Raw genomic sequence first — 27,557 nt, 5'->3', positions numbered from 1 at the left:
GTGTGTGTGTGTGTGTGTGTGTGCGTGTGTGTGGTTAATTGGAAATAAGAGTTCCAAGTACATTCCTTCCCTTCTGAGCCAACACTGAAGCATGATCCTCAGATCTCAGCCTCCTGATTAGCTAGGATTATAGATTTGATCCATAAACAAAGGGCTGAAAAAATAGTCTTTTAATAAGTTCATAAGTTCATTTAAAGAAGTATGAAAACAGCACCATTACTTAAAATTCAATCACCCCTCAGTATCCTCATGGAATGGGCTCGAGGACCCCCACCAATAACAACATCTTCACACACTCAAGTTCTTTATATAAAATAGTATTTGTATAGAACCTACAAATAATCTGCCACACACATTCAAGTGTCTCTACATGACATCATACTTAATAACAGGTACATGCTATGTAGCCAGTGGATTTACTATAGAGTACAGTACAAGTATATGAGAAGAAAATAGTGTATAATTATTTCCCTTGACAAGCCACATTTGGTGGAATCTACAGTGTTGGAATGTGCAGAGACAATAGCAGGTGAATTAAAGGTGAACCTGAAGATGAAAACTGGCAGGAATGGAGACGAGAAAAATGCGAGGAGGTGGAGAAGGAATGGGTTAAGGCCTGAGGCATTTGGAACTGGAGAAGAGGAGCCAGTGGCCCAATTAACAGTACTGGGGAAGGAAAAGGGATGAAGAGGAAGGATTAGTTCACATATATTTGTTCTTATCCTATCAAGATTTATTTAGCTTCCTTCAGAATTGAAGTTCTAAGAGAATTATCAGAATTCTCAAGTCCATTCCTTACTAAGTCAGAAATGGATTTCATCTCACAACAAGATGGTAATCACAAAAATATTCAACATCTCCATGGAAGTTTTAAAGGGTAATATCAATCAATGACTTGAATTACCTTGGCAAGGAAGACACCTGTAAGGATTTATGGGTGAGTAACTTTAAAAAATTCCAACAATGACAACTGGCTCTTAACAGCCCAACACTCATCATGAAGCAATGAGCTTTTCCTTCAATGTTGTCTTTTCCATTTTTTTTTGTGAAGCAAGATTACCATATTGTTCCTCTGTAATTTGAGAGACAGTGTCAAGAAAGAGAATGCATAAGTTTGAATCACCTCTTGATGACAAGAAAGCTGAAGCAATTTGATTGTCTCATGACTGTCTCATTGGCCAAGGGGCAAAAAGGGTAGTCACAGTTGAGAGGCATTTTCCATCCACCTTCCAAATGCATTTCTACTTTCTTCTGCCTGTTCTGAATCCACATAAGCTAGCTTATATTGACTGCATCAGTAAAGACTGACTAGCCCTGGAGGATTGGCAGGGATGGGATGGTGTGCAAAAGGCGGAAGTGACCAGGAGGCCTGAAAAGAAGGGAGGGCTGAAGTGAGAGAACCACTGCTAATCTCCTCTTCAAAAAATCCCTCAATGGCTGAACCAATCTTTTCTGTTTCCATGTCTCAAATGCTGTAATTTCTGTAATGAATGCTGAGAGTCACTCAGAATCATAAGCTCTGCCCCTAAGTTTCTTGTCAATTATAGGCCTAAGTCAACTCTTGTCTCCACAGGCAAAAAATATGTTCCTCGGGCCATCATGGTGGACCTAGAGCCTGGAACCTTAGACTCAGTGAGATCAGGACCATTTGGCCAGAGCTTCAGGCCAGACAACTTCATATTTGGTATGTCATCATGGTCTATGGGTCCTAACATCCAGGCACTCCAGTGCTGGGCTGAGCCTTTATACACCTAGATATTGTCCTCACCTAACCCACCTATTCCAGTCCACTGGAGTCATGCCCCTGGCCACTCAGACAGCTCAGATCAGTGCAACTCTGCAAGCCCTCCATGACAAAGAAGCCTCTGAAGGGAAAGATCAGCAATCAGGGAAAGCCTCCAACAAGGTTTCAGCACTGCTGGTCATTTCAAAGGCCCGGCAATAAGAGAGAACTACTTCAGGACACCAGAAATCAAAGCATAGCTATGTGTGAGCAAGGTGCAGACAAGTGCTTGCAGCTTAGCTTTCCTATGATGACAATGTGCTCCTGTCCCTCCTGTGAAACTAATTACATTTCCAGTATTGAGGCAGGCTCTGTTCTTCATTTCTACAAGTAGTTGATTTGGGTTAAAATGTATCTTCCTCCACATTGTCTTTATTTCTTTAGAACCTGGGTGATTTGTAGGGTCCCAGATACAATGAAAACATTTCCTTTATTTCACCAAAGTTATCTAAATTAAAAGCAAAGGTTGGCTCAGAAGAGTCCTGTTGTCTTCACAATGCAAATGGCACAGTAAATATTCTTGGAGTGTGTGTCCCATCATGGCTTGTGTCTGATAGGCCAGAGCGGGGCAACCAATAACTGGACCAAGGGCTACTACACAGAGGAAGCTGAGCTGGTGGAGCCGGTACTGGATGTGGTGAGGCGGAAGTCAGAAAGGTGTGACTGTCTACAGGGTTTCTAGCTGGCCCACTCTTTGGGAGGTGGCACCGGGTCAAGCATGGGCACCCTGATTCTCAACAATATTCAAGAGGGGTACCCAAACCACACCATGAACACCTTCAGTGTCATGCCCTCCCCAAAGGTGTCAAACACAGTGCTGGAACCCTACAACGCGATCTTCTCTGTCCACCAGCTGGTGGAAAATGCAGATAAAACTTTCTGCATCGACAACAAGGCCCTGTACAACATCTGCTTCTGTAACTTGAAGCTGCCCACGCCCAACTATGGCGACCTGAACCACCTGGTGTCAGGCACCAACAGCGGGGATACCATCTGCCTGTGCTTCCCTGGCCAGCTGAATGCAGACCTGCACAAGCTGGCCTTGAATATGGTGCTCTTTCCCGCCTGCACTTCTTCATGCCTGGCTTTGTGCCCCTGGCCAGCCGTGCCAGCCAGCAGTACCATGCTCTCTCAGTGCACGAGCTTCACCCAGCAGATATTTGACCCTAAGAACTTGATGGTCACCTGTGATCTCCGCCATGGCTGCTACCTGACAGCGGCTGCCATCTTCCGAGGCTGCATGTCCATGAAGAGGTGGATGAACAGATGCTCAACATGCAGAACAAGAACAGCAGCTACGTTGGAGACTGGATCCCCAACAATGTGAAGACGGCTGTGTGTGACATCCCCCCTTCCCTTCCCCCCCACCCCACCCCCACATAGACTCACGAGGTCGGCCACCTTCATCGGCAACAACATAGCCATCTAGGATCCCTTCAAGTGCATCTCAGAGCAGTTCAGTGCCATGTTCCAGTGCAATGCATCCTTGCACTGGTACATAGGTGAGGGCATAGATGAGATGGAGTTCACTGAAGCTGAGAGCAATATCAATGACCTGGTGTCCGAGTACCAGCAGTGCCAAGATGACACTGCTGATGAACAGGGGGAATTTGAAGAAGACTTGGTGTAGGAACTAGTTTAAGACTTCCCATTGCTAGCAGTGCAACAGGAGTGTCAGAGCCTGCCTACTTCTCAAATTAATGGTGCTTTCCTGAGCTCCTGTTGTCCTGGAGTGGGATCCTTGCTGTGTATCATTATGCACAGCCTTTCCTGTCAGAAACTCACTGGTGGTGAATGTAAAAATACAGATTTCTTTTAAATATAATTGTATGAAAGCCTTATTTATATAAATAAAGAAGTATACATTTTATACTCTTAGTCCTTATTCTTCTTAAGAATCCCTTTTATTCTTTCAATGTATTTGAAATATAAAGGTGGCCAGCAGGATTTAATCTTAGCAATATAGGACTGGTGCTCAAGAGGAGTTTCAAATTCATGGTATTCCTGCTATTTTGAAGAGGAGTATGACAAATGCCAATATTTTTTATTTTCCCTGGCCCAGTTTTAAAGTTAGCAATCTCTCAATAGCATGCCAGTAGCAAAAAAGCAGTTTGAAGAGAAAGAAAACTAAAACTAGATGTTACAATTTTCCTAGTACCAATTTGATGTTTGGAGTACTGACAGGATTGACGTTCAAGGCTTGTCTGGGCACTGAGGTAGCAGGGCCTCTTCCTCCTTTATTCTGACAGGACTGGCTATACCTGCCACCCATTACACATTCCTCTTTGGGAATGGAACCACAAAAGGCAGTTATGAATACTGGCCATTACAGATCTACTTCTCCTTCACACAATGATAGGTTCTTGTCTCATGCCCCATCAGAGGGATTGCAGTCACATTCTCCAGAAACTGTAGCAGGAACCCCGATCCCTGTGCTTACAGTTCAGTTTACAGTGAAGCAGAACTCACAGGATGAGTGCAAGATCTTGGTTGCCAGGGTAGTTTCTCAAGGCATCTGGCAACATTAAGGACAGAAGTGAGTCTAGCTCTTTGAGGGAGTGAAAAGCTGACCAGCCCCATAGTGTATCAAGAACTGCTTGATTCTGTCCTTCCAAGTGAAGGAGAGAAGGGGAGACATGGCCCAATGACCCATTCTCATACTCACTTTTCCAGCATTCAAAGCTATCTGAGGCCCAGGGGGAGTTGTAAGGACAAAAGGGATGCATGGAGCTAGCCTGTTGGGTATGGTTACTTTACATGAGTAAGATGGAAATCTCAATTGCTTAGAACCTACAATGGCCAGGAAGAGGTCGAACACTTCTGTTTTCACAGGAGGCCACATCAGTCAAGGGTTCTTTTTGCCAGAATCTTTCACTCTTCTTGCAGTGAGGCTTCAGGTAGGTTGTCTGTGCCAGGCATTCCTCCATGGCCACCAATAACCTGTAAGCCCCTTTTTATTCAGAAACAGGACCTATGGGAATTTAGCAACTTTTAGAAAGCTCTAAGGAAAAGATACAACTGGGTGAGGTGCAAGTTCCTTGCTGCTAGTAAAGTTGGGAAATAGTAATTTCCCTAAGCTTTCCTCTACCAGGCCTGAGGTTGGAGTAGGGTGGAGATGAGTGGGGTATAGATCTTTAAGCCAAGCTGATCTCACTCATTAGAAAGTAAACTTCCCCAGGGGGTGATCTGTGACTAGAAGCAAGATGTTTTCTGTCCTTGCCCCAAGGCATATCAAAGTGCAATTAGCTTCTAATGTGGGAGTCCTAGGGAGTAGGTGTTGGCCAGCAAATTGACATTCCTGGGTCTCTAGTACTGGAACTGATCAGGTTGGATGATCCCCAAACCCAACAAGGCTGCTGGGTCAGAACTGAAGGCAGGTCTGGCCAAAGCACTCTCACTCCTCAGTGGGTTAAGGATTGAGGCCAAGCTGTGATGGAGGTCCCACCTAGCATATCTACCAGTATTTGACTAAGAATATTTTTTAAATTTTATTTTATTTGTGAACATACTGTACAGAGGGGTTACAATTACATGGGCAAGATAATGAATACATTTCTTACCAAGCATTGCAGCCTCCTCCTTTGTTTACCCTTCACCTCCCTTCCCAGCCTCCCCCCTCCCCGCCCACCCAATCCTTCCCCATCTCGCCCCCACCGACATTGTAAACCTCGTTTTTGACATGACAATTTGTACTTTTCATTGTTGCAACAGGTCCACCTGAATCCTTAAATGACTTGTTTTTCCCCATCTCCTCCACAAGTTATACTGACATCAAATATATTGAAAGCGGGGGTTATACTGTGGGGGAGGGACACACAAAGCAACAAAGAAATAATCTTATAAATGCATTAGATACACATGCATGAAAGAAAAAAAACATTAAGATACCTATCTAAGGATTCATTTTCCTAACATAACATTATCTTACTTTTTCCACTTGACTCATACATATACTAGATATTACAAATAAGGGAAACCATGGGACCTGTGTTTCTTTGTGCCTGGCTTACTTCACTTAATATATTTTTTTCCAAGTTATTCCATTTCCTAACAAAGGGGGCAATGTCATTCTTTTTGATGGAGGCATAGAATTCCATTGTGTATATATACCACATTTTCTTGATCCATTCATCTACTGAAGGGCATCTGGGTTGGTTCCATATCTTAGCTATGGTAAATAATGCTGCAATAAACATAGTTGTGCTGGAAGCTTTAGTGTGATCTTGTTTGTAAATATTTGGGTAAATGCCCAAAAGTGGGATTGCTGGGTCATAGGGGAGGTCTATGTGAAGTCTTTTGAGGAACCTCCATACTTCTTTCCAAAGTGGTTGAACAAGTTTATATTCCCACCAACAATGAAATAAGGTTCCCTTCTGTCCACATCCCCTCCAGCATCTGTTGTTGGTAGAGTTCTTGATTTTTGCCATTCTAACTTTTGTGAGGTGGTATCTCAATGTTGCTTTGATTTGCATTTCTTTTATGGCTAGGGATGTTGAGCATTTCTTCATGTGTCTATTGGCCATCCTTCTTTCTACTTCAGAGAAGTTTTTCTTTAAGTCTTTAGCCCACTTATTTATTGGGCAGTTGTTTCTTTGAGGATTTGATACAATAGAATGGAAAAAAGACAGCCTCTTCAGTAAATGGTGCTGGCAAAATTGGTTAACTACATGTAGAAAACTAAAGCTATATCCTTATATATCACCCTGCACCAGAATCAACTCCAAATGGATCAAAGACCTCGAAGTCAAAGCAGACACTCTGAAAACATTACAGGATGGAATAGGAGAAACACTAGGTCTCCTTGGCTCAGGCCGAAATTTTCTGAATAGAGACCAGGAAACACAACAAATCAAAGAAAGATTGGACAAATGGGATTGCATAAAGTTGCAGAGCTTCTGCATGGCAAACGGCATAGCTAGCAAGATCAATAGAAAGGCCACAGATTGGGAGAAGATCTTTACTAGCCATACAACGGACAAGGGTCTCATATCTAAAATATACTTGGAACTCAAAAAATTAAATCCCCCAACAACAAATGACTAAGAATATTTTTTTGTTTTCTCTTAAATACTCATTTATGAGCCTTTTCTGGTGGCTTTGGATTATTACTTTACACTCTTGACAAAGTAGTTCTTGTTTCACAATTAATAACTCTTGCCTCACCCCTCAGAAAACTCTTCTTGATAATTATATAAGTAGATCACCATATATTTCTCAGGCATGGCTTTTGTTTCCTCCTAGCCAGAGGTCTGCACTCATTGCCACACAAGCCAACATTGAGGTGACTCCTATAGACAGGGTGATTATTTTGTCCAAATGCTAAGTGCAGCATCTCCCTTATTCTCATGTACCTTGGTAATTGTATCAAATACTTAATAGAGTCCTTGACTAGTATGATAAGCAAAGCTCTGGGTGAAGATGCAACTCAATGGTAGAGTACATCCCTGGCATGCACAAGACTCTCTGTTCAGTCCCCAGCACCAAAAGGAGGAAAAGGTAACAAATGTTAGAAAAGTGGGGCTGAAATTAGGAAAGCAACTCCATTTGTAGTAGCCCCACAAAAAATAAAATACCTAGGAATTAAGTTAACCAAAGAAGTGAAGGACCTCTATGATGAAAACTTCAAAAACGAAAAATGAAATAAAAACGGTACTTAGAAAATGGGAAAAACTCCCATGCTCCTGGATTGGAAAGATTAACATCGTGAAAATGGCAATACTTCCCAAGGATATCTACAAATTCAATGTGATACTTATCAACATTCCAACCTCATTCTTCAAGGAAATAGAAGAGGCAATCCAAAAATTCATATGAAACAATAAAAGACCCCGAATAGGAAAAATGCTCCTCAACGGAAAGAACACTGCTGGAGGAATATCAATACCAAATTTCAAACTCTACTATAAAGCCATAGTAATCAAAACAGCTAGTTACTGGCACAAGAACAGACCTCAGGACCAATGGAATTGAATTGAAATCCCAGAAATGAACCTACAGACCTATAGCCATCTAATCTTCGATAAGGGAGATAAAAAAATAGAATGAAAGAAAAACAGGCTCTTCAGTAAATGGTGCTGGCAAAACTGGTTAACTACTTGTAGAAAACTAAAGCTAGATACTTATATATCACCATGTAACAGAATCAATTCCAAATGGATCAAAGACCTCGGAGTCAAAGCAGACACTGAAAACATTACAGGATGGAATAAGAGAAACCCTAAGTCTCCTTGGCGCTGCCCGAAATTTTCTTAATAGAGACCCAGAAACACAACAAATCAAAGAAATGTTGGAAAAATGGGATTGCATAAAGTTGCAGAGCTTCTGCATGACAAAGGACATAGCTAGCAAGATCAATAGAAAGCCCACGGATTGGGAGAAGATCTTCACTAGTCATACAACGGACAAGGGTCTCATATCTAAAATATACTTCGAACTCAAAAAATTAAATCCCCCAACAACAAATCCTCAAAGAAACAACTGCCCAATAAATAAGTGGACTAAAGACTTAAAGAGAAACTTCTTTGAAGAAGAAAGAAGGATGGCCAATAGACACAGGAAGAAATGCTCAACCTTCCTAGCCATAAAAAGAAATGCAAATCAAAACAACATTGAGATACCAACTCACACCAGTTAGAATGGCAAAAATCAAGAACTCTAATAACAATAGTTGCTAGAGGGGATGTGGACAGAAGGGAACCTTACTTCATTGTTTGTGGGAGTGTAAAGTCGTTCAACCACTTTGGAAAGTAGTATGGAGGTTCCTCAAAAGACACCACATAGAGCTCCCCTATGACCCAGCAATCCCACTTTTGGGCATTTACCCAAATGTTTACAAACAAGACCACACTATAGCTACCAGCATAACTATGTTTATTTCAGCATTATTTACCATAGCTAAGATCTAGAACCAACCCAGATGCCCCTCAGTAGATGAATGGATCAAGAAAATGTGGTATATATACACAATGGAATTCTATGCCTCCATCAGAAAGAATGACATTACCTCATCTGTTAGGAAATGGAAAGACTCAAAAAAATTATATTAAGTGAAGTAAGCCAAGGCCAAAGAAACATAGGTCCCATGATTTCCCTTATTTGCAATATCTAGTATATATATATATGCGTCAAGCAGAAAAGGTCAGATAAGGAGATGTTTGGAAAATGAACCCTAAGATATGTATTTTATATGTTTTTTTTTCTTTCATGCATTTGTTTCTTACCCAATTATAAGATTATTTCTTTGTTGCTTTGTATGTCCCTCCCCCACAGTATAACCTCTGCTTTCACTATATTTGATGTCGGTATAATTTGTGGAGGGGAAGGGGAAAAAGAAGTCATTCAAATAAGGATACAGGTTGACCTATTGTAACAATGAGGAAGTACAATTTGTCATGTCAAAAACGAACTTTACAACTTGCGGGAGGGGGATTGGGTGGGGGGCAGGGAGGATGGGAAGGGTAAACAAAGGAGGAGGCTACAATGCTTGATAAGAAATGTACTCACTATCTTGCCTATGTAATTGTAACAACTCTGTATAGTATTTGCACATTAAATAAAATTAATTTTTGCAGCAAGAAAAAACATAAAATAAAAATAAAATGTAAAAAAATAAAATATCAACAAAAACAAAAACAAAAAACAAATGTTAGGCTCAGAAGACAAAATATTAGGACTCATGGAAAAACACCCAGATTGGCACTGAAGAGTTGTGTCATGAGGGAACACTGGTAGAATGTTTGTAGCGGGAAAGAAGAGAGCCCCTTGATGTATGTACCCTTTTAGAAAGCAGAGGTAGGAACAGGGAATGAACTTCTCGTAGTCATCCTAGGCCGTGGAAGGAAGAAGCCCTGACATGTATGTTGCTCTAATGGGACCAGAGTCTAAAGTGGCACCACCATACCAGGCCGTGGCCCAACAAGAACAGGTTTGTCAGAAGGACCTTCTTGCATTGGAGAGATTTCTTTTGACCACTTCGGCCTTGTTAATCATATTTCCTTACGCTGTTTCCTTTTTCCTTCCACCTTGTCATACCTATAGCAGATCCTGTCCAGAAAACCCATTCTCTCTAATCTCATTCTCTAAAAGTCTCCCAGTTTAGAGCTGTACATATCCTAGACCAAAAAAGTAGGGGGTGGTTATTCTGTCAGACATAGAATTAAACTAAAAGGTATCTTTAAGTAGACTTTGACAAGGTTCTCATATGGACAGTGTTTTGTTGATTAGTCCTGGAATTGCGACCCGCTTTGGGTCTAATTCTGAGATGATAGTGGAAGACAACTGGTGATAGGACTTCACAGACCACTGTGATTTCAAAACCTTGGCAGGTACATCTCTATTCAAGGATGTGCTATCAGCCAACATACATATGTCTGTTACAGGAGTGATGACTGGGAAAAGGAATTTATTGGCGACAGAGGAGACCAGCCTTTAGACAAGTTGTTGCCTTTCAGTGTGAGGCAGACAAAGAGTGCCTATGGATACAGAGTAATTTCAGGAAGCTTCCCCCAAGTCTTGTTATCCACAAATCATCTGAGAATAACTGTAAACCCAGAGGTGAGAGACATGTGCTTTGTGCTTTTGCACCACTGCTTTGCTGCATGGCTCTTTATGCTCTTCTGAAACCTCCTTCTGAGCTGGTCCACAATGTTCCCAGGAGGTGGGAAGCAGAGGGGACCTGGCAGCTAGGCTGCTAATGACTCTGGCCACACGGACTTGGGGCAGTAGGCAAGTGCTGGGCATCTGCTGCATTCTAGTGGTATGTGCTCAGTGGAAAATTTTTCTCTTACTAAGAGCAATTCCTCTGTCCTTGAGCCATCTCCCAGGTCAGGATGTCTTTATCTGCAGAGGCTGAAGCTTTGCCATAGCTCTCATCTTGACAGGTGTCTTTCTGTTTTTCAATTTTCCCTTCCTTCCTTCCTTCCTTCCTTCCTTCCTTCCTTCCTTCCTTCCTTCCTTCCTTCCTTTCTTTCTTTCTTTCTTTCTTTCTTTCTTTCTTTCTTTCTTTCTTTCTTTCTTTCTTTCTTTCTATCTTTCTTTCTCTTTCTCTCTCTCTTTTCTTTCTTTCCTCTCTCTTTCTCTTTCTTTCTTTATTCTTTGTTCCTTTCTTTCTTTTTTTTGTTGTTTTGTTGGTCATTGGTCTTGAACTCTAGGCCTAGGAACTGTCTCTTAGCTCTTCAGCTCAAGGCTAGTTCTCTATCGCTTGAGCCATAGTGCCACTGCTAGTTTTCTGGTGGTTTATTGGAGATAAGTATCTCAAGGGCTTTCCTGTCCAGGCTGGTTTTTAACTGCCATACTTAGATCTCTGCCTCCTGAGTAGCTAGGTTCACAGTCATGGGCCACTGGTGCCCAGCTTGACAGCTTTCTTATTCGTGCAAGGTAACAATGGCTATGTTGTGTTCTGTGAGGAGTTTCCCTATCATCCTACAACACTAATGGTCTTAGTGTTGTGGCAGAGCACACAGCAATGGAGCTTTCTTTCTTTTTTTTTTTTTTTTTTGGGTCCAGTTGTGGGCCTGAACTCTGGGCCTGGGCACTGTCCCTCAGCTCTTCAGCTCAAGGCTAGCACTCTACCATTTGAGCCACAGCGCCATTTCCGGCTTTTTTTCTTTTTGCTTATGTGGTGCTGAGGAATCGAACCCAGGGCCTCATGCATGCAAGGCAAGCGCTCTACCACTGAGCAACCTTCCCAGCCCGCAATGGAGCTTTCTATGCATACACATTGACTAGTATCTGAAAAGCCAGCATGCAAAGGCCAGGAAAGCTCTACAACTGCATACATCTCAATTTGCACTGGGAATAACCAAATATTAAGTTCTAGTGTTGGTGGTTTTCCTTTGTATACAGTTTAAGCAGGTTGTTTCCAGATGTCTATCATTTAACTCAATTGACTCAATTAACTTATCTGCTCTTTCTATGGGTCTGACATAAATGTCTGCTTACCAGAGGCCAATAACTGATTTTAAGTCTAAGTGAAATCCAGCAAGTGCTCAGGCATGGTGATTAAGAGTGCTGTATAGATAATGTACAGCTGCATAGTACTTGTGCTGCACACTTCTCATAACTTCACCAAATTCTAAATATTTCTTATAGAGTGGAAAGAAGCCGTACTTTTATGGCTTCTTGCATAGGTATTTGAATCCATCTAATGAGCACATCTTACATTTGTTTGCTTTTTTTATAGTATTGTTGTTTGATTGGACTCAAAGCCTTATACATGCTAGGCATGCACTCTACCAAACCACCAGCCCCCTTCTTGTTTTCAGTATTTAAAGTAATTTTTGGGCATTGAGTCCATACACCTCCCTCAGAGCTGGAATTGCAGGCATGAACCACCTAGCCAGAAGTATTTCTTGAGATAAGGTCTTTTTGTTAACACTTTGCCTAGACTAGCCTGGGACCTCAGTCTTCCTCATCTCTATTATTCCCCAGAATAACATGCCTGTGGTTTGAAATGCTATAATCCCATTATTATTCTGGGTTCTTTAGTTGGAGATTTGTGATGTAGTACTAGAAGCCACTGCCTTATTACTTGACTTGAAATTATAAACCTTAATCAGTGGATATAATTCTGCTCTAGACTTTCAAAACCTCATATCAATGTGTGGACACTGCTTATTGTTAAACCATAGTTTAGGATATGTTGCATGACTTTAAGCCTCACTTTTTACACACACACACGCACACACACACACACACACACACACAAACACACACACACACACCATTGTTTTCTGTGGTGACTTTGTACATCTGATCTTGACAGTGGCTGAGGCTTGTAGAACTGGGATTAGAAAAAGAAAAATGATAGATACAGATAGTTAAGCAGAAACCGCATCTCCTGCACTTTTAGGTGAGTTTCGATGCATGTTTTCATCAGATCCTCACTACTACTTTTTCTACCAGCATCCCACTACCATGTTCTTCTCCTGGCTCCCACAGAAGGTTCAGCTGATATTATAGGAAACAGAAACATTGTGCTTCTGCAAAACCTGCGTTATTGCTGCTTTGAGTGAATCTATTTTTGTCACGAGAATTTTTCTTAATGGAATATGGGAGAATCAGAAAAAATACTTATTTAAAGCAATTTCACTTAACCTTTTTCTTTCTTACTCATTTTATTTAAAAAAACTTTATTTGCCTAAGAGGACATTACACAAAACAATCTTTCTATATATTTTTTTTTGCTTATTTCTCTGGGGTCATGTCTCACTTTCTTAAACTTTTTGATGCTAAGATCCAAATTGTGGCAAATATCCAAAATGGAAAGGAAGGGAAGTGAGAATGCAGATCAAATAACATCTTACATCATCCACTGTCTAGGGCTGCTATTTCAACTATTGGATTGATGATGGTCAGTTTGCAGATTCATTGTCATAAAATGGCCCTTACATCATTTATAAAACTGAGTAGCTTGGGTTCCATTTGTAGCATTGGTCTTTTGATGCCTGCAGACTATGTGTCTGAAGGATGCAAAAGCAAGCTCCTCTCCACAGAAGTGAGATCTCCTCTCATGATAGAGTGAGATAACTTGGGGAGTTTTCAAAGGAAGAGGCTATTACTCAGCAGTCCGATACTAGAGGATTTGGAGAGAGAGCAAAATAAACCCCAAAACTGTCCCTAGAACTTGACCTCTTCCCACTCAATCCTTCCTTCTTCAGATAATAAAGCTGTGTAAGCTGAGGAAGGCAGCACACTACTTCCTAATTCAGATCTTGTTGCCTGGTTTTCCGAGACAATTCCTACTCCCTTCTATGAGGGTCTGACTTATTATCTGACCATGTCAAGGGTCTTTGCAGAAGGAATTCTGTCTTCATAAACTAATTTTGCAGCAAATCTTTAACTCAGTTCACCAAAGATCCAGTGGGAAAAAATAAAAATTGAGTATGCTGCATTGTGCACCTTTTAATCTTTGTGGGTTTTAATTGTAAGTTTTTAAAGATATATATATATATAAATATAAATATATATATATATATATATATATATATATATATATATATATATATATATATATATATATATATATATATATACCAGGAGCCTGTTAGTTCATGCCTGTAATCATAGCTACTCAGGGGGCTGAAATCTGAGGATTGCAGTTTGAAGCCAGCCCAGAAAAAAAAAGTCTATAAGACTCTTATCTCCAATAAACTACTCAGAAAAACTGGAAGTGTTGTTAGAACTCGGTAGAAGACTAGCCTTGGAATTCTATTTCTCCATCAGAAAGAATGACATTGTCCCATGTGTTAGGAAATGGAAAGACTTGGAAAAAATTATATTAAGTGAAGTAAGGCAAGCCCAAAGAAATATAGGTCCCATAGTTTCCCTTATTTGCAATAACTATTATATGTCTAAGACAAACAGAAACTGTCAGACAAGTTGATGTTAGTTCAAATGAACTCCAAGATAAGGATTCAAATGTCTTTTTTTCTTTCTTGTGATTGTTTCCAACATACTTAAAAGATGATTTCTTTATTGCTTTGTATGTACCTCCACCATGGTATAAGCCCTGCTTTAACTGTATTTGATGTTGATATAATTTGTGGAGGGGAAGGGAAAAAAACAAATCGTTTAAATTGGGTTAGAGTTGGACTCATTACAACAATGAGATGTACAAGACGTTATGTTGAAAAACAAACTTTACAACTTTGGTCGGGTGAGGGACTGGGGTGGGTGGGGTGGTGGTGGTAGGAGGGTGTGGGGGGTAGAGAGGGGAAGGGATAGTATGGGGAAACAAAGGAGGAGGCAACAATGCTTGATAAGAAATGTACTCATTATCTTGCCCATGTAATTGTAACCCCTCTGTATGGTATTTTCACAATAAAAAAGAAGCTCAGAGACAGTGGCCAGGCCCTATGTTCAAGACCCATGGATAGCAAACAAAACCCTATATATACTTAACAAAGTTGTACACATTTTCCTCTTTAGGTCCATCATGATCTCTTACCGCTAGATATACTGCAGCTGGATTTTTGTAATTCATGAAACTACAGCTTTGTGGCCTGGGGAGGTCTCTCCTGACAGGTCATTTCTACAGAGCTTTGATGGGTCGCTGTGTTTTAACAAATTGAGTTTCTGTTCAACTCATATTTACAAATGAATTCACACATCATCATGGCACTCTTCCTCTGAGGAGGGCTGATGGTAAATTTAGCATGGATCTCTAAAACAGAGACATAACTTCATTTGACATTATTATCACACCAGGCAAAAATAGAAATTGCAGTTATAAAACAATGTATCAATCCTGTATCAATCCTGGTATTGATTTTCATCATAGACTTTGAGACCAGAATTTTTTATATATGTACAAATATATCATGGGAAAAGCATGGAATAGTGGACAGTTTTTGATTCTTATGTGTTTATGCACCACAGATTTATCATTAAACCGCAGTGTGAACTTTCTAACAAGGCCTGTGCCATCTCATTTAGAATACTCAGATATTAATGTAGTTTGCTAATTTAAAATAATTAATTCTTGCAGTGTAAAAACAGTACTAACCTTGGGGGAAAATGGCAAAGTTGAGATGAGGTCGGCCTACCTAATGGACTACACCTCACACCAGTTGCTGGAATCTTCTTCCGCAAGCCCTGTACTCCTGTGTTCTTTATAAACCTCCCAACCTCCCTCCTTACAATATAATCTAGAGGGATACAGGTGGTTCACATCTGTAATCCTAGCTACTCAAATGTCTAAAATCCATCCAGACGATCTTGGCAAGCTCAATTTGAAAAGTCTGTTAAAGGCTGGGATGGTGGCTCCGTGGTAGAGCGCTTGCCTGGCATGCCTGAGGCCCTCGGTTTGATGCCTTAGAACCACATACGCAAAAAGAGAAAAAGCCAGAAATGGCGCTGTGGCCTAAGTGGTAGAACGCTAGCCTTGCGCTGAAGAGCTAGGGACAGTGCCCAGGCCCAGAGTTCAAGTCCTACGACCAGACCCTCTCCCCCCAAAAAGAAAACTCTGTAAAAATTGAGCCTCCAAGTGTTTAGTGAAGATAGGACTGGAAGTGTGATTCAAATAGTCAAATGCCAGCCAACTAAACAGAAGATCTTGAGTTCAACCCTCAGGACTTGTGGTGGGGAGGTACATGGAGGCAAGGGGAGATGCAGGACTATATTCCATCTTGATAGTGTTCAGAGGATGGGGAATTAGTAGGAAGTGTCTCAATGGCTGTTTTCAGTAAAGCCCTGACTTAGAACTCTGTATATGAAAACTTGTAGTTGTTCTTCAATGGTCAGACTCAAACTACATAAAAAGAATCACTTTGTATATATGTAGGTATAAGTTCATGCTTTCCTCTACTGTGTGAAATCAGAACAAGAAACCACCTCTGAAAACAGAATCAGCTGTATGGCAGGGGAGGAAGAAGCAGATTCCCTATATAGTATAGCATCAACCTCCCTGGAACTACAAAGCTTGTAAAAACAAACTCCAACAAAGCATTGGCTGTGCTTTGTGGCAATTTCTTGTCCCCTGCAAAGGCCACCTTCCCCCAAGCCTGCTTTGCTCTCCAATCTCCTGTGCCAGTAGCATCCACCAACACATAATGGGATACAGGCATTGGGATGTTTGATGATGTTTCTTTCCAACCTCATGTCTTAAATTAGCCTAGCTCCATATCCCTAAGTTAATTTAGTCCAGTTTATAAGACCTTAGAAAATACCCGTTGTTTCCAGATTCAATGTGTAAAGTCTCCTAGCAGGGGCAGGTTATTATCCTTAGTCAATACCATTCAGTCACTACCAGACAATCTTGGTGCCAAGTTCACTCTGAATTTTCTCTTTCTTCAACACAAGAACGCCCTAAAGTCAGTATGATCCTTGGGTATTCAAAGAGAAAGTTGGAAATGCTACATATAATGGTCAGAGTGGCCAAGAGCCACTGTAAATACCCAAAGCACTTCTGGCTATGTCATCTACAACCGGTGGCAGCAGCCACCTTTGCGTGATATCCAGGCTGTAGGTAAGCTTTTACAACATGCAACCAGTAGATCCACAGTCTACCTTTTCTGGGAGAAGGCTTTTTAACAAATCTTAGCTTTTATGATTTGCACGTTTTCTGTTTGGCAACTTGCAATCTAGAATAGATTTTTGTCATCTGCTCACACATGCAATGTTATTACTTGTTCCCCATTTATATTTTTTAATTTAGAAATTTAGTGAATACTTTCATTCAGTTTAAGAAGCCTAATATTGTAGCAGTAAAGGGCCCAGCCATTGGAGTAGGAGCATCCATATTGCCTCTTTGTGATGTGGATTGGGCCAAGGAAATCGCTTGGTTCCAAACACCCTATAACCACTTCGGACAGGATCCAGATGGCTGCTCTACTTTTATCTTTCCCAAGATTATGGAAGGGGCATCTGTGAGTACCTTGGTTAAAAAATTATTTTAGACAATTTCTTTAAAATCTGTGGTTTGTGTGTTGTTCTACTCAGAGTATCCAGTGTGTTCTCTGGGGACATTTCATCAAATCTATTTGGTTCAGGTAGTTCTGTGATCCTTCCCAGGAGGCCATTCCTCCCATGAGGAGCCTCGAGATCTGTACAAATCACACTGATACAGTTTTCTATCAAGAATTACTCTTTATCTTCACAAGCTAAAAGCTGCCCTTTTAAAGTGGCAGTGGGAGGCGATGCACCAGTTGCTCACACACACACCTGTAATACTAGCTTTTTGGGAGGCTGATACCAGAATTGCAGTTTGAAGCCAGTGTAGGCAGAGAAACCCAAGATATTCTTATTTCATTTAGCCTGGAAAAAGCCACAAGTGGACCAGTGGCTGGAATGGTTAAGAGTGCCAGCCTTGAACAAAAGTTAAGAGCCAAAGGACCTGACTTCAAGTCCTAGTATTCACAACCCCAACCCCGCACCTGTACCCATATACCTCCCAAAACAGACACACAAAAGCAATTAGTAAGCAAACTTACATAAATAAAAGAAGTGGGGAGAGGGGTTCAGTATAAATTTGTGGGTTTTTTCACTATTTAAATTAGCCCATTCATGATGAGAGATTGTGTTTGCTTTTTCTCAATTACATATACCTGTTCCTTACTTCTAGAGAGAGACTGAGAGAGTTTGTAGAGAGGAGCATCCACAGAGATTGAACCCTGTTGAAGGGAGGGACTGGATGTCAGGTTGGATAGGGGGACAAGTGCAACTCCTCCAGCTCCATCACTGGGTGCCCGGAGTTTGACCTGGCCAATTGGCATGATGCTGTCTTCATACCCATCAGTGTGGTGAGTGCATGGAGGATGACTGTAGCTGAGGGAGTAGCTGAGGGAGTTGCAGAAGGAACTGACAGCCCACAGCTGGAGTAGCAGGACTTCCCTTTGGGGTTCATAACTAAGTTTACCTCTGTGTCACTGGGACCTACCTCCTCATGCATAAACATCCAGGATCTGGGGGTATCATTTCCTTATGGAGCCTACAATGAGGGGAGATAGACAGTACAATTTCAGGCAATCTTGGGAGCAATTAGAGTACAATGAAGAAGAAAATGTGTGTCTCCTCTCTGAAATTCCAGAGGGTAAGAGTAACAGGAGAGAAAACTGTCAGTCATTGCTGAGTGGGTAGTGTTGAGAAGGAAGGCACATTGGAGCTGGGAGTCGCCTGTGTAATCCTAACTATTTAGGATGCTGAGATGTGGATGATCATTATTCAGGCCCAACCCAAGCCAAAAAGTGGGTGACATCTCCTCTTAAGCTAGGGATGCATATCAACTTCATTAAAATAGGAAGCTTAAAATAGGTGAGTCCAGGCCCTGGCATCTACCTGGATAGGAAGCAAGATCACAACTTAAAAATGACCAGCACAAAATTGGAGTATAGGTCACCTACCTATTAAGTACAAGACTCTGACTTCTAACACGAGTACCATGAACAAGTGTAAGCTTGGTGAACTCGTGTCCCAGTGAGATTCGCTGAGATGACTGTAGCATATGTTGCTCTGTGGACTGCTGGCAAAGAGGAAGAGTCTGTTGACATTCGACAATCTATGCCTACAAAGACAGCAAATGCTGAGTGGAACCCTTCACGATGTCTAACCATGGAGGTATGGTGGGCACTTTTGTTCCTCAAAGGGAAAGAGAGCAGGAATCTGCAGGGCCAGATAGACTCCTGAGTGAGAGAAGGGTGGGCAGAAGTAGGCAATGGTGAGGTTGGCATAGGGTTTGTGTTTAGTGACTAATCTGACTTCAATGGAAATGTTCTGGCTTTGATTCATATGTTTTATGACATGTGCATTGAGGGAGAGCTGGGACAGTCCAGAGAAACACTAATGTAAATTGTCCATAGGTTGAAACTTACTCTAAAGTCTAAGATGTTTTTGAAAAGTGAAATGTGGAGAAGTTGATAAAAGAGCACAGCCCCCAGTACTGGCACTGTTCTTTGTAGATGTACCTGCCCTAGCCACCCTTCTACTGGTGGATGCTTGTCCCCAAGGTGTCTCATGCCTCATTCCTTTGTACTGCTCAAGCCAGAACAGCTGCTGTTGGGCAGGGAGGATCAGGAAACCCTGTTTCATTCATGTACCAACAGTGCCTCCTTCCCTTGGAGGTACAACACATTACAGAGCTCTGCAGCACCCTGTCACTGCTATGAATTGGAACTTCCAACACTTGGGCTTTGCCTGCATTAGGGTCCCACACTTTTAGACCAGCCTTTGGGGGACTTTTGAGACCTGGAGCGCAAAACAGGGAGGCCTGCAGGCAGCACCTGTTCCCATCGGAGAAGTGAGTTTGCCACAAGGAGCTAACAGGCTGAGAACCTTGGGAATGAGCAGTGCAGGGTGGCCAAGACTTGGTTCTCTCCACTACCATGCCAGGTATTCACTGATATTTATATGCTAGCCCTCTGTGTCCACCAAACCATTGCCACATGGCATGCTGTTTGATAAGCCAGGAAGTGACTGGCCAGCAACCAGGAATGAGCAGTGCTAATGGGTTCATATGGTTGAGTGCACTGTCCCTTTATGACTGATCCCCGGTAGATGTGAGTGTACTGTTGCTTTTGACAATTATTTTCATCAACCCATCCCTCCATTTATAACTCAATTCACATCCTATGTCCTATGCCCAGCAGTCCAGGTTCACACTCAGTACTGGTCAGACACAATACTTTGATATCAGGTAGATGACTAGTGAAGCCCCATTTGGGGTTATTCTCTTTTTGTCACTATTGTATGACACTGTATTGAAATTGCCAGTCCCCTCATTGGCTTGCATACCCACACTGTCTGACCACAACCAATCCTGAGCCATTTATAAAAGCCCTAAGTTCTTAGTAAGTATAAAGGTGTCTTCTCAGAAATTCCATGCCAAATTTTTAGCTCCTGTCTTTTCTTCACCTGTAGCTTGGCATACCTTCCTTGAGCAGATTATTGAGTTTTTCTGAAACTTGGCCAGCAATCTGAGAAGTGTAAGGGTTGGGCTCAGTCTCAGCGTCCTGCTTCCCTGAAATTCAGGAGTCCCACAAGGACAAAAAGGTATTCTGCCCTCACCTGTGAGGGCCATGTTTATCACAAATTGGTATGAGGTCAGGTCCCATAGTGCTCTACCTGACATTGAAATGATGTTTTGTCCATTTTATTATGCTGTGTCCACCTAGCCCGACCAAATTAAGGGTAGAACTTTAAGCTCGTTGTGAGTTATTACTGAAGAAGGTGACTTGCTAACAATTAAATGCTAATTCTTTCACTAAAGAATCCTTATTTCAGGAACATGGTATAATCATGTATGGATGTGCAATGGTATGGAAGGATGAGGGTCAACTAGAGGAAAGACTAAGTAAATTTGGATAGATAAACACCATCTAGCGAAATGGCATTTTGGAAATGGAAACTTTGTACTGAATAATGACAGTGGTAGAATTCTTGATGGTTCATTGTATTTGGAAAGATTCAAATTTGTTTGAAGTCTCTGCAACATAATCACCTGCACCTTAATTAATACTCAATGTACACAAAAAGTGCATGAGTGTGTAAAGTTGTACACATACACACACATACGCAAAGTTGGAATTAAAGAGTTGCTATTAGTACAAACCTGGGACTAAAGAGCCTGTGCTACAAGAAGCACAAAGTGACCTATACTATGACAGCTATTGCTCAGATTGTAGAGTCACTTTAAGCTATACATACAGCCCTTCTTTTGTGATTATTTTGAAGGTGGGATCTCAAGACTTTTCTGCTTAGGTTGGACTTGGAACCACCATCCTCCAGATTTAAGTATCGAAGATTACAGATGTGAGCCACCAATCCTAGCCTACTACTTGTGTGTTTAAGTGGGAAGCTGTTAACAGCCTTGAATTAGTCATTTACACTCTTGAGAAAATTCAGGAATTCCTTTCAATGTCCTGCATAATCAGGCATTTGGAAAAGAGAAAAGCACAAGTCAGGAAAGACTCCCTAGTAACAATCAGATGTGTATGGAGCTAGCTTGAAAGAAGCAAGATGGGCCATCATAACAGTATGATGGCTAGAGACAGATGGCTCCAGTTAGACCAGACGAAGAGAACCATGTAAGGGCATGAATAGAAGACAAATGGGAGAGAGCCATGTTAGAGCTATTGACTGACCTTGAAAAGGCAGAAAACATAAAAAGTAGTAACAAAGCTAGGCATGCTGGTATATGCCTCTGATCCGCATACACATGTAGCTTAGCCCAAAGGCCTACTTAGACCCGATCTCAAAAAAGAGAAAAGTGACTATGGAGAATATAATGGAACCACTATCACTGGGTTCTCTGAACCTGAACATGTTGGCATATACTGTGTTGAAAATATAGTTCCTGCTTGACTGGGGGATTAAGCTGTGGTTTCTCTACTGTATGTTGAGAAAGAAAATGATGCTCTAAGATGGGAAAATTCAGTGGTCCTAGGACCCTTCTCCTTTATCCATTCTCACTTCTCTGCCTTGAAGAACTGACTTAATATAAAAAACAAGGTTTAGTGAGATTTCTAATAAGTGTTTACTTTTAGACCATCCTTTTCCCCCAAGGAGAGGCTGCTAGTCAACCTTTGGCTTAGCAGAACATTCCATACTCTTCAGATGCTCATGACCTGTCCAAGACTGTGCTCAAATAGCCAGCCTCACATAGGGTCATGTTCAGATTTTGCAAGGCTTTCTGCTGAGGAACAGGTTTCCTGCCACTGTGTTCATCCCTTCTGCCCTTCTTAAAGGAGAATCACCCACATCTGTGCCCTCCAGCATTCGCTCGTGTGCTCTGGGCACTTGTGGAAGTAAAACTGTAGTGTCCAGTGAGCATTATTCATGACGATTGCATCTCTTGAGAAGGGAGTCTCTATCAACAATTTGTTTACCTGAAGACCAGAAGCTCTTGGTCTGGTTTTCAGCACTGCCAGAGAAACACAGAAGGAAGTCATCATTTCGACCCATTCTCACATCCTCACCCAGAGAGAGACTGTTTCTGGAATGGTGAAATCCAAACACTTTCCTCTGAAACCAAAATGAAAACTTTGGACAAAGTTAACGTCAGTGTAATGTGTATAAGCATGTATATATGCATATACTACATGTTTTAAAAACAAAAGAATGTTCACTTGCTCCATACAGTCATGGGATGTCATGTGTCAGACTCACTCAGAATGGCAATAATTTTGGGAACATGAAAGTCTTGGTCACTTTTTCTCTTATAGTTATATCCACGTGTTGAAATGTGATCTCTAAGGTGATATCCAGCAGCAATACCCTCAGCCATAGATCATGTTCTCTGTATCTCAGGAATAAGTCAATTTTCATAACTCATATAGGCTCACTTCCATAAGATTACCAATTATTTGGCCTTATTTATGGCTTATTTTATTGCATATGAAGAGTTCACACATGAGAGCTGGCTTTAGAAGCCAGAGTACAGAAAAAGGAAGTTAGAACAAGAACATCAAACCAAAGAGATCTTTTTTAGTTCACAGTTTTGGAGTCCATGTGATTCTCAATAAGGTTATATCTCTTAATCGCCTAGCTTATCTTCCCATTGGATTATGACCCCACACAATTTATACTTGGTGTCCACTAGCACAACGCCTCCCCGAGGGTCTGGGATTAGTGAATACTCATCCTCAGCGTTGACATTGAGGAATGAGGCCCCCTCTGTCTGCTTGGATCATGTTTCACAACACATCACTCTGCTTCCTTTCAGGCCAATGAAATGTTGATCAGTGGATAAAACTCACTGCATAGGAGATATATGGCAAAGACCTGGTGTCCCAGGTTTCTGGTCAGGGATGTCATGGTTCTAATCAAGGAGTTTGCCTGCTGTAATATAGTTGTTCATGTAGTTTGTTCTATTACATGTTAGTTTTAAAAAATAAAATCTTGGACAGGGAAGCTGGCTCAGTGACAAAGTGCTTGTCTAGAATGCATGAAGCCATGGTTTGATTCCTCAGTAACCACATATCCAGAAAAAGCAGAAGTGTTGCTGTGGCTCAAGTGTTTTTGTGTTAGACTTAAGCAAAAAAGCTTAGGGACAGTGCACGGGCACTGAATTCAGGTCCCAGAATTTACAAAAATGAACAAATTAATATTTGATCAGCTGTTGCCACTTCAGACCATAAAAAAGAGTAACAAGGGTCAGGACTGTTGCTCCAAGAGCTCATGTCTCTGCCCACAAACCGGGTGATAAGGTTCATGTCTCTCACTTTCCAATAACTAGAAAAACCTTAAATCATGAATGGATCAATAAAATGTGGCATATATGTATGAGGTTACACACACACACACACACACATATGTATATGTGTGTGTATACACACACACACACAAACCCCACTCATCCATCAGAGAGCATGATTGAATACCATTTGTAACAATGTGGAAAGACAGGGAAAACATTATATTGTGGGAAGGAATCCAGACTCAGAGAAGACAGGCTGCATGGTTTCCCTTATTTTTGGCAGTTAGACTGCTCCAATAAATCAAAAGCAAATGCACTGGATTTTGGCTGAGGATTACAGATGAATTATCTGAAGCATAGTGGACTCTATGAAGAGAAGAAAGTCTGATTTTTATGTTCTCTGAAGAAATGTTTAATGGTTTGCCAAGAAAATAAAGCAAAACCTCCAAAAGTTTGTCATCTGAGTGGACCAGACTGAATACTAGTCACACACAGTTTAGACTAAAAATCCAAAGCCTACTAACTTCACAAATAAATATGTCTTGTTAAAAGTTTTAATCTATTTCTATTTCCTGACTTTCCAGACCAATAATTATTGTCTTACAAGGGAATATGAAAAACAAAACATCCATTTGTGGATATGAACATGAGGCTAGTTGTCCTTTCTCAGAAGTTTGTCTCAATGAAAACAAATAACTAAATTTAAATGCTGAGGAAAATAAATGTATTACTCCATCATACCATAAAAAGAATGTAATCTGTGAGCAAGGTAAACATGACAAACAAAAATAAGGCAAATAACAGAAGTTTCAGTGAAGTAAACTTCTTCTTTCTCATTGCCATATTAAGCCCTCCACCTCTGTGTTCTTCTGGTAAGCAGATGAGAATCTGGCAGACCTCTTAATGACCAGAGCAGAAGGGACATCTCCACAAAGGCCAGATGAGCAGAGTGAGTTAACAGGTACCCAAGGTAGGTGTTTCAGTATGGGAAGCTTTTGGAACGATCCTTTCCTCATAATTCAGACACATGTTCATGGCAAGGTCCAGAAATGTCGAAGTAAGTCTTATAAAGTTCAAAGGTGAAAAAGCAATAATCTAGCATAAGAGTTAAATGTTTCAAACAGGAATGCGGTAGTGCAAGACTGTAATCCCAGAACTCATGAACTTGAGGCAGGAGAATCTTCAGTTTTAGTCCAGCTAAGCAATAAAGCCAGGTCTTGCAATAGGAAGCTCAGGTTTCCTATCATCACTTGCCAAAGAATAACTACTTGCACGAGAATCACCATCTGAGATTTCCATGGCACCCCTTCCATCTTCACATTAATTGCCTTTAATAGTTTCTTCTCTGTCACTGTCCCAGTTAATCAACTGCAATTCATCTCCCTTGTCCATATCTTCTGCACACAAATTATCCCTGCCTATTCTAGTGGCATTCCCATTGTTTCTCTGTATTTATATATATATATATATATATATATATATATATATATATATATATTCTATTGTAAAGATACTATACAGAGGGTTACAGTTACATGAGTGAGGTAATGAGTACACTTCCTCTTGAACATTGTTACCCCCTCCATTGTTTTCCCCCTACCATCCCCTCCCTCCCTCCCTTCCCCAAGGTTCTTTTTTTTTTTTATTGTGATTAAGTGATTACATAATTTCCAGAATTTCACAGTATTGTGGAATAATGATGTTCATTTAAAGTCACAAGTTCATTCTAACTTTCCTGGAGCAAATTGTCAATCACAGTCTGTACCATATAACGGTGTTCACATGTTATATACCATATATGTGATCAGCAGCATGGGGATATTTAGTAGTGGTTCAACCAGATGAGTGGGAGTTCTTTGTTTCTTAAGTCCTGTTAGTTTTGTCGTATCACCTAACATTTTGGATTTAGCATCCGCTTATCAGGGAGACCATGTACCGTTTGTCTCTTCGTTCTTGGCTTACCTCGCTCAACATGATTCCTTCTAGCTCCATCCATTTCCCTGCAAATGTCATTATTTTGTCATTTCTAATGGCGCATAATATTCCATTGTGTATAGATACCACAGATTTTGGATCCATTCATCTGTGGTGGCGCATCTGGGTTGTTTCCATATCCTAGCTATTGTGAACAGTGCTGCAATAAACATGGAGGTGCACGTGTCCTTGTATATTGGTTCCTGTTGTTCAGGGTAAATGCCTAGAAGTGGTATGACTGGGTCGTAAGGGAGGTCAATCTTTAGCTTTCTAACGACCCTCCAGACTGCTTTCCAAAGTGGTTGTATAAGAGTACATTCCCACCAGAAGTGTAATAGGGTTCCTCTTTCTCCACATCCCCTCCAGCATTTGTCGTTGGCTGATTTGTGGATGTGGGACATTCTGACTGGGGTAAGGTGGTATCTCAGGGTTGTCTTTATTTGCATTTCCTTCACCACCAGGGATGATGAACATTTCCTCATGTGTTTCTTTGCCATTTTTATTTCTTCATTTGAGAAGTCCCTCTTTAGTTCCCTTGCCTATTTAGTAATTGGTTTGTTAGGTTTGGGAGGGATTAGTTTCTTGAGCTCCCTGTATATACAGGATGTTAACCCCTTGCCTGATATATTGCTGGTACATATTTTTTCCCAATTAGTTGGTTGTCTTTCTAGCTTAGTTGTGATAGATTTAGCTGTGCAGAAGCTTTTTATTTTAAGTAGTCCCATTTGTCGAGTCTCTCTCCAACTTGTTGTGAACCTCGGACTTTGTTCAGGAAGTTCCTTCCTGTGCCTATTAGTTCAAGAGTCTCTCCTACTCTGTCCTGCAGTAGTTTCAGAGATTCAAGTTTAATGTTAAGGTCTTTAATCCATTTTGAGTTGATGTTGGTGCATGGTGATAGGCTGGAGTCCACTTTTAGTTTTCTGCATGTGGCTGCCCAGTTTTCCCAGCACCAGTGGTTGAAGAGTCTCTGTTTCTTCCATTGTATGTCTTTGGCTCCTTTGTCGAATATCAGCTGGCTGTAGGCCTGTGGATTTATTTCTGGGTCTTCTATTCTGTTCCATTGGTCTTCGGGTCTGTTTTTGTGCCAGTACCATGCTGTCTTTGTTATTATAGCTCTGTAGTAGAGTTTGAACTTTGGCATGGATAGCCCTCCCATATTGTCTTTATCCCCTAGAATTGTTTTGGCTATTCTAGGTCTTTTGTTGTTCCATATGAATTTTTGGACTGTTTTCTTTATTTCAGTGATGTATGTCATTAGGATTTTAATAGGAATTGCATTGAATTTGTATATTAGTTTTGGAAGTATTACCATCTTTACTATATTAAGTAGGCCTATCCAGGAGCATGAGAGGTCTTTCCATTTCCTAGTGTCTTCTGCAATTTCTTTCTTTAACTTTTTATAGTTCTCATTAAATAGTTCTTTTACATCTTTGGTTAGGTTAATTCCTAAATATTTTATTTTTTGGGAGGTTATTGTGAATGGGGTTGCTCCCTTTATTTCCCTCTCTTCTTGTACATTGTCAGTGTACAGGAAGGCAACTGATTTTTGTGGGTTTATTTTGTATCCTGCTATTTTGCCGAAGTGATTTATGATTTCTAAGAGTTTGGGGTGGAGTTTTTGGGATCGTGAAGGTATAGTATCATGTCATCTGCAAAAAGGAATAGTTTAACTTCTTCTTTCCCTATGCGGATCCCTTTAATGTCTTTTTATGCCTTATTGCCCTGGCTTAGGGTTCCAGGACTATATTGAAGAGGAGTGGAGACAGTGGGCATCCTTGCCTTGTTCCTGATTTTAGGAGAATTGGTTGTAGCTTTTCCCCATTAAGTATAATATTGGCTATTGGTCTGTCATAAATGGCTTTTATTGTTTTTAGAAATGTTCCTTCTATTCCTATTTTCTCCAGAGCTTTTAGCATGAATGGATGTTGAATTTTATCAAAGGCCTTTTCTGCATCTGTGGCGATAATCATGATTTCTTGACCTTGGCTCTGTTGATATGTTTGATTAATTTTATTGGCTTACGTATGTTAAACCATCCCTGTGTCTCTGGGATGAAGCCTACCTGGTCATAATGTATAATTTTTTAATGTGTTTCTGGATTCTGTTACCTAGAATCTTGTTAAGGATCTTTGCATCTGTGTTCAGCAAGGAAATTGGCCTGTAATTCTCCTT

At 40.9% G+C, this 27,557-nt stretch overlaps 1 pseudogene; it reads left to right on the top strand.

The window, feature by feature from the left end:
- The window catches only part of LOC138814811 (tubulin beta-2 chain-like), a 96,382-nt pseudogene extending 92,969 nt beyond the window's left edge, over nt 1-3,413 (top strand).
- Nucleotides 3,414-27,557: the final 24,144 nt, after the last annotated feature.

Source organism: Dipodomys merriami, unplaced genomic scaffold (genome assembly GCF_024711535.1).
Source record: "Dipodomys merriami isolate MVZ:Mamm:240054 unplaced genomic scaffold, mDipMer1.0.p SCAF_1068, whole genome shotgun sequence".
Classification (NCBI taxonomy): domain Eukaryota; kingdom Metazoa; phylum Chordata; class Mammalia; order Rodentia; family Heteromyidae; genus Dipodomys; species Dipodomys merriami.
This window is presented reverse-complemented; position numbering and strand designations above follow the sequence as displayed.